General features: G+C 42.4%; 1 pseudogene; it reads right to left on the bottom strand.

Moving 5' to 3' along the window:
- Nucleotides 1-825: 825 nt before the first annotated feature.
- Nucleotides 826-7,487, bottom strand: LOC112077329 (troponin I, slow skeletal muscle-like; annotated as a pseudogene).
- Between the last annotated feature and the right edge of the window lie 5,173 nt (nt 7,488-12,660).

Genomic DNA, 12,660 nt, shown 5'->3' with positions numbered 1-12,660 from the left:
GATCCAACAGTGGGTGTAAGACAGTGCTGATAAAGCCTTGTGCCAGGTCATCCAGAAGATCACTACTGTATCATATTTATGTGGTTCCTGGGACATGAAACACTGCACTGCTGGATCACAACCTTTTGACTGAAGGTCAATGTGAAAGTGTTTTTCCCATCGCCTGTCGGCAACTTCCATTTGAAGTTTACAAAGTGGCAGATGAATAACCCCTATATCGCCCAACCCCCTGTTTTTCAATGGCATTGTCAATCTATGTTTGCCAAATCCATCAACACCGTTAAAGGGATAGTTCACCCAAATTACAAAAAATGACATATTGGTTTCCAAACCCTGTAAGTGACCTATGAACAAGGTATGACCGCAATCCATGCTTTGGTTTAGTTTCCCTGGCACTTATTTCAAATATGAATATTTTAGCATTGTAGCACAAATCCTAAGTCATGGTACCTATATTAGCATTTTTAGTGCATCATGTCCAAATCATCCTAAAGTATCTGAAATGAATTGTCTAGCTCAACAAAGTCACTTATAGATGAGCTGCATATGATGCGCGAAAAATGCTAATATAGGTACCATGACTTGAATGTGATTTGTGTCACAAAAGCTATAATGTTAGCATTTGGAAACCAAAGCATAGATTGCTGTCATACCGTGTCTATAGACTTCTTACAGGGTAAAGAAACAACATGTAATTTTGTAATTTGGGTGAACTATCCCTTTAAACTGCTACCCATGGTCATGCATGCCTCTATTAGATCACTGAGTACCAGACAATAGAAAATAGACACTGATGTGAGTTCGCATAACAAACCAAGGACATCCTTTGGTGATACATTTTTTATAATGCCATAAATAAAAGACACATACATCTAATCTTCCATAATAAATAGCAATAGTGAGATATGCACCACACACAGCTTTTCAAGAAGTGGTTAACTGTCCCAGCGTGATAGGCTAAGTCGTCAATGACAGGGTGGAGAGATCATGTGCGAGGTTGTCCGCGCGGGGTTAAATCATGCTGTTTTACCATTGACATCAGCCCTGAGGGAGTCCGAGTCCGAGAGAGCAACATGTTGCTTAATTAGATAGGAAATCATCATGATATTGACAACTGTAAATGTGAATCAGCCTCAAGCCTTTCCTATTTCTTTAAGACTATCAGCCTAAAGGTTTGACTCAGTGGAGGACTATGATGACTTCACTATTCTACATTACTCCAATCATTCACTTAACTTTTATGTAACCTCATCGTGTTTAGGTAGTTCACATCTTCATGTGCTTTGTAAGCGCATCAATTCCTAATYTCTCGTGGACAGATTACGGAACATACATATTATCGTAACGTCTGTCAAAARTTGGTGGGTTGTGACGACAAACGAGGAGCAGTAGTTCTGTTGCAGTTCCGTCACTGGTTATTTGGACGTATCAGGATTGGGTGAAGATGGTGCTTTGGCTGAGAGTTTCCGTTTAAGGGGTGGAGACTTCGCTAGTCTCGTTAGCATCTTATCTCATACAACTCTCCCCATAATTTAATTGAGCATTTGACGCAATTACGCAATATTTTTGCTTTGGGTTTCCAAGACTACCACATACGGTCTCATCTGAGGGCTTTGTGGTATACTGTTAATATTGGTTTGAGTTCCAAAACGAGTTTGTACAGGGTTGTCAAATATTTGGTAATTAGTAACTGAAAGAAATTGCAGGCTCTGTAAAACTCTTATAGAAACCCTTCCACTCCAGCAGAGAACTACAACCTGTTTTACAAAGCTACATATCCCTCTAATGGACTGCTCAGCACTGGACTCCTCACAATTTAACCCAATGCTGCCTTTGTACTGCGGTAAGGTGTGTGGCGGGGCGCTTTCAGGGACTACACAGCTCCTCTTCCTCCTCTTCCTCCTCTCTGGACCATTTCATGCGCGTCGTTCCCGTCCCAAGGCTGTAGCATGGCTTACTGGCCACCAGATGCGTCGAACATCTTCTTGCGGCCCTCCATGCCAGACATGGCCTCCACATTCTTACGCCAGTCGGTCACCTCAGACGTGAGCACCTGAGAGGGAAGGGGAACAAACACTGTGCTGTCAGACATCAGCATTTAACTAGCTTTAGCGTCCAGGCTTCCTTGTGTTCGTGGAGAGTTGTCTCAGGTGGCCACATTACAACCTATCCCCATACAATGTGTAGACGGAAAACAAACAATGAGTAGCGCTATGCTAACTCATGTTTGATTAGCTAGCTAACTACTATAATAAGTTATGGTCGCAGTTACTCTCAGTTWAACCATTAGATGCAAATGCTCGGAKGTCCACAGTAGCATGGTTTCCAGGACCACGCCATCTCCGCACAAGCCAGTGCTTACTAGTGCCAGAGAGGTTTCAAATTTCAAAGTGAGCTAATTTCAAGGTTCAGGAGAAAGGAAGGATGCATTGGTAAAGTATGTGTACATGGCCCAAGTCCCAGTTACCTTGTCTTTGTCCTTGTTGGTGTCTTCCTTCTTGACAGACTTGAGGTTGGACCTGAGGTCCATAGAGCCTTTGTGGTTTCTGGTTCCAGCAAAGCTCTCATCATCTCGTCTGCAGAAACCGCACCTTCCTCAGGGCAGGCTTCTTAAACTTCCCTCCTAAGTCCTGCACCTTCAGCTTCAACTCATGGATCTGTAGATTTCATCGAAATCTACGATTAGATATTATAGCAACCTTAAGCCAACACCTAGCAACCTCTTCAAGAAATGTTGGTTTGATACTTGCTGGACCTGGGTTCGAATCCCGGCCAGGGCCAACCCCAGGAACTGGCACTGACCATTGATTTGTCCCTGACCCAGCTGCAACACTGAGACTAACACCCATTTGTTGCCACCACAAGAGGCAGGACCTGAGGATAACATCTCACCCAAAGGGCCGAAGACTTACATCTTTGTTGTGCTTGGTCACTTTGGCCTCACAGTCGTATCTCTCCTCATCTACCACACTCTATCTTTCCATGGAGCTGCTTGCATAGGTCCTGAAGAAAATAGATAAACAACACTAAGATTAAATATCATACACAAAAAAGGTGATATCTAGAACCTAAAAGGGTTCTTCGGCTGTACTCATAGGAGAGAATCCTTTGAAGAACCCTTTTTGGTTCCAGGTAGAACCCTTTTAGATTCCATGTAAAACCCTTTCCCACAGAGGGCCTACATGGAACCAAAAAGGGTTCTACTTGGAACCAAAAAGGGTTCTGCCTGGAAACCACAAAGGTTTCTTCTATGGGGACAGCCAAATAACTCTTTTGGAACCCCTTTGTCTAAGAGTGAAGAATCAATCTCATTGAGATGCAGTACCAGTCAAAAGTTTGGCACACCTACACATTCAAGGGTTTTCTTTATTTTTTACTATTTTCTTCATTGTAGAATAGTAGTGAAAGACATCAAAAGTATGAAATAACACATATGGGATCATGTAGTAACCAAAAAAGTGTTAAACAAATCTAATGATATTTTACTTCAGTAGCCACCCTTTGCCTTGATGACAGCTTTGCACACTCTTGGCATTCCTCAACCAGCTTCATGAGGTAGTTACTGGAATGCATTTCAATTAACAGGTGTGCCTTTTTTTATTTTAATTTGTGGAATTTCTTACCTTCTTAATGCGTTTGAGCCAATCAGTTTGTGGTGTTGTGAAAAGGTAGGGGTGGTATACAGAAGATACCCTATTTGGCAAAAGACCAAGTCCATATTATGGTAAGAACAGCTCAAATAAGCAAAAGAAGAACGACAGTCTATCATTACTTAAGACATGAAGGTCAGTCAAAATGTCAAGAACTTTAAAAGTTTCTTCAATTGCCAGTACCAAAAACCATCAAGTGCTATGATGAAACTGGCTCTCATGAGGACCGCCACAGGAAAGAAAGACCCAGAGTTACCTCTGCTGCAGAGAATAAGTTAGAGTTACCAGCCTCAGAAATTGCAGCCCAAATAAATGCTTCACAGAGTTCAAGTAACAGACACATCTCAACATCAACTGTTTTCCGAGGAGACTGCGTGAATCAGCCTTGATGATTGAATTGCTGCAAAGAAACCACTAAAGGACACCAATAATATGAAGAGACTTGCTTGGCCAATAACCACAAGCAATGGACATTAGACTGGTGGAAATCTGTCCTTTGGTCTGATGAGTCCAAATTTGAGATTTTTTTGAGATTTGATTTTGTACAACCGCTGTGTCTTTGTGAGACGCAGAGTAAGGTGAACGGATGATCTCCGCATGTGTGGTTCCCACCGTGAAGCATGGAGAAGGAGGTGTGATGGTGTGGGGGTGCTTTGCTGGTGACACTGTCTGTGATTTATTTAGAATTCAGGACACACTTAACCAGCATGGCTACCTCAGCATTCTGCAGCGATTCGCCATCCCATCTGGTTTTCACTTAGTGGGACTATCATTGGTTTTTCAAAGGACAATGACCCAACACAACTCCAGGCTGTGTAAGGGCTATTTGACCAAGAAGGGGAGTGATGGAGTGCTGCATCAGATGACCTCAACCAATTGAGATGGTTTGGGATGAGTTGTACGCAGAGTGAAGGAAAAGCATACAACAAATGCTCAGCATATGAGACTGTTAGAAAAAGCATTCCAGATGAAGCTGGTTGAGAGAATGCCAAGAGTGTGCAAAGCTATCATCAATGCAAGGGGTGCTTACTTTGAAGAATCTAAAATATATTTTGATTTGTTTAACACTTTTTTGGTTACTACATGATTCCATGTGTGTTATTTCATAGTTTTGAGGTCTTCACTATTATTCTACAATGTAGAAATTAGTAAAAAGAAAGAAAAACCCTTCAAACTTTTGACTGKTACTGTATATGTGACAGAATAACCATGCTGGAATATTTACTTGAGTGTTGTTCAGTTACAGTCTCATTGTTTAGCTTTGTGATTGGCCCACTAGTTTGCCCCAGTCATATTGCTCCCTCAATTGGCTGACTCTTTTGTCTCTCACCTGTAGCTCAGCCAATGACAGTCCAGAGAACTGCAGGGGGGGCAGTCGCTCTCCCAGGTAGCTCAGTTTCTCCTCATCCCTGTCCTGCGTCTCCTGTTCCAGCTGCTCCATCGCCCTGGTGAGCAGCATGATCTGATTGGACGAGATAAAGATCCGTCATTCCAGGGGTAGGCCAGGGGTGGAGGACCCAGTCTGATACCACCATGCAGTAGCTAGTCGTCCTCCATGCTTCACGGTGTCACTACAGTTGTATCCGTAATAATGAATGACTTAGTTATAATCTATGTTAMTTGTTAACATAATGCATGGTAATTTACCTTCAGGGAGAGTTTACGCGAAGCCGTAATCTTCGACTTCGGCTGTTGGGAAAAGGACACAATGTTATTGCAAATGTGTGCCCAGTACTGTCTACTTGAAAGTGAAAATTGATTTTGTCCAGATCGGTGACCTGTATTGGGACATTTTTGTGTTCGCCCAAAAGGGTTTAGGTGGTAACACAACTGCCACTCATAACAAATCTACTATGGACCTAAAGCATTTAACTACAAATTGGCCTGTTCCTGGACACAACTTGTCCCAGAATGAAAAACTCTTTCAATAGAGATTCTCCATTGAGCAAACTTTTTACACTCTTTATAGCATAAGTTCATCCATACAGGGAGACAGTTACAGTTTAGTCGGAATGTGGTCACTCAAAAAACATTCAGCTATTTGGGCCCTTGATAGCTGACAATAACCGATAAGACTGAAGTGGCAACCTTGGGACAACGTGTTCCCTCTCTATATAGGGATTAACAYTGTTGAACCAGGGCTGGCTCTAGTTCTGGCTCTAGCTCACCTTTTCAATTAACTTGGGATTCATTGGCCTGGGTTTGTCTTGCTCCTACAGGGACAGAGGGGACATGTCAGGACGTTGTTCAAAATTATCGAAGTATACACACTTCTATGAGAGGTAGTCTGAAAAACGTGTCTCTTGATTGATTGGACTTTGTTCAAAATTGCATGTAAGATTCAACTAGACGTGAAAGAAATGCTTGGCATAACAGAAAGTCAAAATAGAATGAAGAATTTTCCTGTCCTAAATCTAATACGATGATGATGACGATGGTCATGATGATGATGATCGTGATGATGGTGAATTTATAAACATTAAAATACTTACCTCACTTAAATTTGAACAGGTTTATGGGCACAAAAAGACAAGGGAGACACATAAGTAAAAATAGCATTAGTAAAAAGAAAACAATTTGTAACCTGCTGGAGGTACATTACATTGTAATAGGAGACAGACAGACAGACAGACAGACAGACAGACAGACAGAAGACAGACAGACAGACAGACAGACAGACAGACAGACAGACAGACAGACAGACAGACAGACAGACAGACAGACAGACAGACAGACAGACAGACAGACAGACAGACAGACAGACAGACAGACAGACAGACAGACAGACAGACAGACAGACAGACAGACAGTTGCAGCCTTGTCCCAGCCCCATCATCATTTTACCCATGGATTAGGGCAAGGACCTACAGGGAAAGCCATTCTGCGCGATAGCATTGTAGCATCCCCAGTTTTAGCTCAGTGTACGGCTAGCTGGCAGCTTAACAGAGTCATTATGTGTCATTTGCAAAGGAATGTAAGTTGCAAGAGATCCACAATCAGGTAGAACGACGTATCGTACCCTCAGAAGCAGTTATTCTAACATACGTACATTATAACATTATAACTAGGGCCTAAAACATGCTGCTACTGTAAGACTCAAATGGCTTATCATCTCAAGACAATAGGTAGGACACACGTATCATACTCCCAAAAGCAGTTATTATATACTTACATTACATACATTATTACTTAGGCTACAACATGCTGCTGTAAGACTCAAATGGCTTGTCATCTCAAGACAATAGGTCCACTTCGTTATAAGGCTTAGGCTAAGTATATTTAGAACAGATAATATTATGTATTTTTAAACAGATAACACACTGAGATTGAGCTATACATAATCATTAAAGCGGTATTATTAAAAAATMTACTTGAAGAGGAGCTATATGCATAATTAATTAACAGTCAAGCCGACCTATTGTCCCAGATAACAATACTTACTCATCAGCCATTATGAAAACCTTGGTTGGAGAGAGAACATTTGATTTTGAAATSTGATCAAGGCAATTCAATTAGGGCACCTTCCCTTTGTTGAATTACCTGATCAGCCTGAAACCCTCAGAACATTTCAAATCACTGACAACAGCAACAAAACGCCACCATTCACTTAAGTAATTATTAAGTAAACTAAATACATTCTTAAGTAATTTACTTAATAAACACTTAAGTTTGATTCTGAATCACAGAATCCCCAACCCAAATGAGTATTACCTGGAATAGGGTGGACCACAGTCGGGTCGGGTACAGTACTCTCTCTCTGTCTCGCTCAAACAACAGAGGGATCTGAAACAATGGGGGTGATTTTCTCTTTTATGTGGGGCTGGGCAGGGCTGGGCAGCGGGTGGACAACAGATATAGCCTAGCACCAGAGTCCTACAAGAATGGGCTGGCTGGACACCAGGGATGAAATATAACCTCCTGTGACATTGTGACAATGCAGGTCAAAATGTAATAATAAATCATGACCTACGCCTTAATGGCATTGCAGGAAACTTCTGTGAATTCCTCTCGCTGCCTTTTGCAAAAAGCCCTTGTTCCTATGGAACCCTGAAAATTAACAGGGTCATGTTGTGTGGGTTATTTTGTTGCTTTGGTGGATACATACTCTGTTTCACTTGTGTGGTTTATATTCTCATTAAAGCCCATGAAAGTGGTCAACGTGTCTTGAAATGAAAATAATACATGTGTATATTGGTTGTTGTGATTTTGATTATCATTACTAAAATACAGGTAACTACCGAAATAATGGAAACACCAACATAAAGTGTCTTAATAGGGCGTTGGGTCACCACGAGCCAGAACAGCTGCACCTTGGCATAGATTCTACAAGTGTCTGGAACAAGAAATTCCATCCTTTGGTGTTTTGTTGATGGTTGTGGAAACCGCTGGTTCAGGTGCCACTCCAGAATCTCCCATAAGTGTTCAATTGGGTTGAGATCTGATGACTGAGACGTCCATGTGGTTTACATCGTTTTCATGCTCATTAAACCATCCAGTGAACACTCATGCCCTGTAGATTAGGGCATTGTCATCCTGGAAAAGACCACGCCCATCAGGATAGATATGCCGTACCATAGGTTGAAGGTGATCACTCAGAATAGCTGTGTATTAATTGTATAAAATGATTTTCCATGCCAGGAAAATGCACTCCACACCATAACAGACCTGCCAGACCCTCATTTACTCAAGTGTTTCTTTTATTTTGGCACTTACCTGTAGGTATCATAATAGGCTGCTGTGACAGTGTACAGTAGTTGAAGCATTTTGTATTTGATGTGACAGGTTTTATAGAGGTTAATCAGGGACAACAAATCAGAAGGCTCGTGAATGTTTTCCATGGCTATTTCAGGCACTTGTCAGAGCCTGTTGTTGTGATATATGCAAAAGTGAGATGTGATATTTAAGCAACAAGGCACAATGGGGTGTGATATATTGCCAATATACCACGGCTAAGTGCTGTTCTTACGCATGACGCAACGTGGAGTGCCTGGACACAGCCCTTAGCCATGGTATATTGGCCATATACTACAAACCCCTGAGGTGCCTTATTGATATTATAAACTGGTTACCAATGTAATTAGAGCAGTAAAAACAAATGTTTTGTCATACCTGTGGTATACGGTCTGATATATCACAGCTGTCAGCCAATCAGCATTCAGGGCTCGAACCACCCAGTTTATAATATGCAGCAAAACACTGACATTCATAGTTCCAATAGGATAGTAAAGTTGTCCTCAACTTTAATAATTGGTCTATCTGAAGTATTGCTAGGCCCAATGTTCTGCAGCCGGTATTCTATGTGGCTAGAGCTTCTTGTGATCTTGTCTCCCCCCGGCCTCCCTCTCCAGATAATAAAACATGTAGTTATGACAACGGGGCAGGCATGTCCCTCCTGTCACCAGTAATATGCCACATAACTGTTCAACTTCTCCTCCAGACATTCCACATGCTTCCCCTGGCCTATACTGTACATGGGCTGTGTCCAAAATGCCAGCCTATTTATAGTGCACTGCTTTTGACCTGGGCATTGGTCAAAAGCAGTGCACTAGGCTATATCTACGCAATAAGGACCGAGAGGGTGTGGTGTATGGCCAATACCTTGCCTAAGGGCTGTTGTTAGGCATGATGGGAAGCCATGGTATATCAAGAACAGCGTAGCGATACTTCAGATACAACAGTAAAMAAGTATTTTTATGTCGTACCGGCTGGAATGCTGTTTTAGCCAATCAGACTGCCCGTTTTATGAATAGGGAATGGGGTACCATATTAGATGTGCTTATGGTCTGTCTTTTTGGAGTTCAAACYCTAGTAAACACACTATACTCTTATAGTATTTATAAGGAATTTATTATACATTTTATAAGACCATATTTATTATTAGATAGTCAATTGTGTATGTGACAAATAAAATGTGTATGTGACAAATAAAATTTGAACTGATTTGTTGGCATGTCATAACGTTTCAAGGGATTAGAGGAAATAAAACACAGTCAGACACATGAAAACATATCAGTCGCCACAATGCCACTCTGAATCAATCCCCACAARGTGTATAACGTAGCTGTATACTGTAGTGTTTATAGGCCTGTACTGTTGTGTGTGCCCAGGGCTCAGTACATATACTGGATGGGATCCACAGGGTTCTCATTGGTCACCGAGCTGATACCCCATTCTCGGATGGAACAGGGGTATACGAGGACAGGAACAGGGGTACAGGAGGGACAACAATGTCCGAGGGGGTGGAGGCAAAGTTCTGTCATCACTCCCTCAGTGATCCCCAGCAGGTGGGCTGGCTATTTCTGCAGCAACCTGACACACACACACACAGCTATCTGAGACTTTCTCAACATGCACTTCTGCTGTCGTTATGATTTCTGATAGGTACTGACGACTCAATATGTTACCCCGTAGGTGCCTCCTTAATGTGCTTACGCTTGTAAATCTGATCAAACGATCGAAAGTGGAGTCAAAAGGATACAGAGGTGAAGGAAGGGAGACAAACAAACACACACAGAGAGTTGCGAGGACAGGCCATCACCGCAGCCATTACCTGTTCTGTTCATTTTTTATTTTTTTATTTTACATAGCAGATTCCAAAAGGGCACCAAACCTCGTCTGGCATGGGAATCATCTAAGAACACAACAACCTTTATATAGTACGTGATGTGACCTGTTAATGCCACAGTCTGCCTTTTGACAGTGAGTTTCACAGGTTGTAACAATGACAACAACAGCCTGTCTTTAGTGAACAGCTGATGAGGGGAGCCCAATATCATGCCAGGGTGTTCTCTGTCCAGCCGGTGCTAACTTTGACCTACCCACTGGGGGGAGTCTAACTTTGAACCTACCCACTAGGGGGGCTAACCTTGATCCTACCCACTAGGGCTCCCTAGTGGGGGGGGGGTGACAGAGATGGCACATACCCCCATATGCCTCAGTACCCCCCCTCACTAAATATATCTCTCTGCCCATATCCCCGCAGCAAGCAGGCTAACCAGGTTAACCCGGCTGTCAAATCCCATAGTTCAGTTCAGTCAAATCCCCTCACCGAACTGGTGGTCTTCTACACAGATCTGYCTCTGTCAKCATGCTTAACATTGGAAATCCAGGCTACAACAATGGGCTGATGATGGAATGCATAATTAAATAGACAGTAGTTTCTCTATGTGATGAAATTCATGCCTTCTCCATACTCAGCCTATGGTTGCTTCCCAATAACCACTCCTTTCTCCCAAAGTGTGCACTTCTTGACTACCCTTCATGGATTTGACAGGAAAATACTTTTATAAGAAACTCCCTCAAGGCCATTCCTACACCAATGCTCTTATATTTGTGGGGAGTAGTAACCTAATAACGTAGCTGGCATAGAAAGATGCCTTTCACTGGAAATGGAAGTTAGGTTGAAAATACTGTAAAAAAACAGAAGCATCCACTTCCTGCGGAGGGTGGGGGAGTAGTGAATGAGTAGTGAATGAGTGCACACTTCWGGAGAAAGGAGAGATTATTGGGATGCAATCTATGAGGGCTAGAAGTTTTWCCTACCATGTGACTTGACCAGGAAAAACTCTGGGCCATAGTTTTAGGTTATTACTAGAGTTGGGCCTGGATTATTTCCTTATCAGCTCATGTGGTCCTACCTCTGAGATAAAGAGCTTATAATGTATTGGCATTCTTAAGGTGCTGCGCATGAAACTTTGACAGTTTTTACAATTTTGTTCAAGCATTAAACATCCGCAGTATTCTTGCCATCCTCATCAATAAAGTATTTCACACCACACACACACACACACACACACACACACATAGGAATTTCTCTCCTCCAACACTCTGAGTGTCTCAGCCCTGTGGACACTGCAAACAGACATTTGTGGGCTCAAATGTGTATATATGGCTTGGTCACAAGTGTCATTAGACTTCATATTACACCAATGAGTCACTGTATCTGCCTGGTCATCCACATGTACTCTATTCATTAGGGTTGTATATATTGTAAAACGACTGTCAAAACTGTTCAATTCCCGTGGATTGATGAGAGAGAGGCAAAAGGTGGCAAATAAGTCTGGCTGCACAACCGATTGGCAAACGTTCTGCAAATTGAGAAATCATGTGACTAATGAATTAAAAGAAGAAGAAACTACACTATGAAACAAAGATAAATGACAAAGATGAGAAAAAAAGCTTTGGAGCACCTTAAAGGAATTTTGGGCAATAAGGCAAACTTCAATGAACTCATCGTTCATTGAATCAGATGGCTATGGACTCCCGGTCACGCCTGGTTGTGACACAGCCTGGGATCGAACCTGGCTGCGATGCAGTGCCTTAGACGCGCTTCAGTGATATGATAGCATTTCTCAAACCCGCTCCCCCGTCGCCCAAGATTAATGGTTTTGACCACTAAAGTTTTGCTTCACGACACGCTCAACTGCTTTGAGTGTAACGTTAGCTAGCCATAAAGTGTCTATCCAGATAATAAATCACCTGCAAAATAAAATTAAGTCATTTGCGGCGTGCATGATCATGAGCAAAGTCATGGTAGCTATCATTTCACTTCCCTGGGAAAATCCTGCCATTTTATTTGATTTACCAGGCTGTCAGAAGAAGGCCCTAAATATTGTCAAAGACTCCAGCCACCCTACCATAGTCGTTCTCTCTGCTACCGCACGACAAGCGGTACCGGAGCGCCAACTCTAGGTCCAGAGGCTTCTAAACAGCTTCTTCCCCAAGCCATGTTACTCCTGAACATCTAATCAAATGGCTACCCGACTATTTGCATGGAGCACCAATCTAGATCCAAGAGGAACTAAACAGCTTCTCCCCCAAGCTATGTTACTCTGAACATCTAATCAAATGGCTACCCAGACTATTTGCATTGCCCCCCCCCCCTCCTCTTTTACACTCCTTCTACTCTCTGTTATTATTATGCACAGTCACTTTAATAACTATACCTACATGACATATTACCTCAATTACCTCGACACCGGTGCCCCGCACATTGACTCTGTACCGTTAA

The sequence above is a fragment of the Salvelinus sp. IW2-2015 genome, unplaced genomic scaffold (assembly GCF_002910315.2).
Source record: "Salvelinus sp. IW2-2015 unplaced genomic scaffold, ASM291031v2 Un_scaffold4461, whole genome shotgun sequence".
Classification (NCBI taxonomy): domain Eukaryota; kingdom Metazoa; phylum Chordata; class Actinopteri; order Salmoniformes; family Salmonidae; genus Salvelinus; species Salvelinus sp. IW2-2015.
Note: the sequence above shows the minus strand (reverse complement) of the source record. Positions and strands in the feature narration are given on the sequence as shown.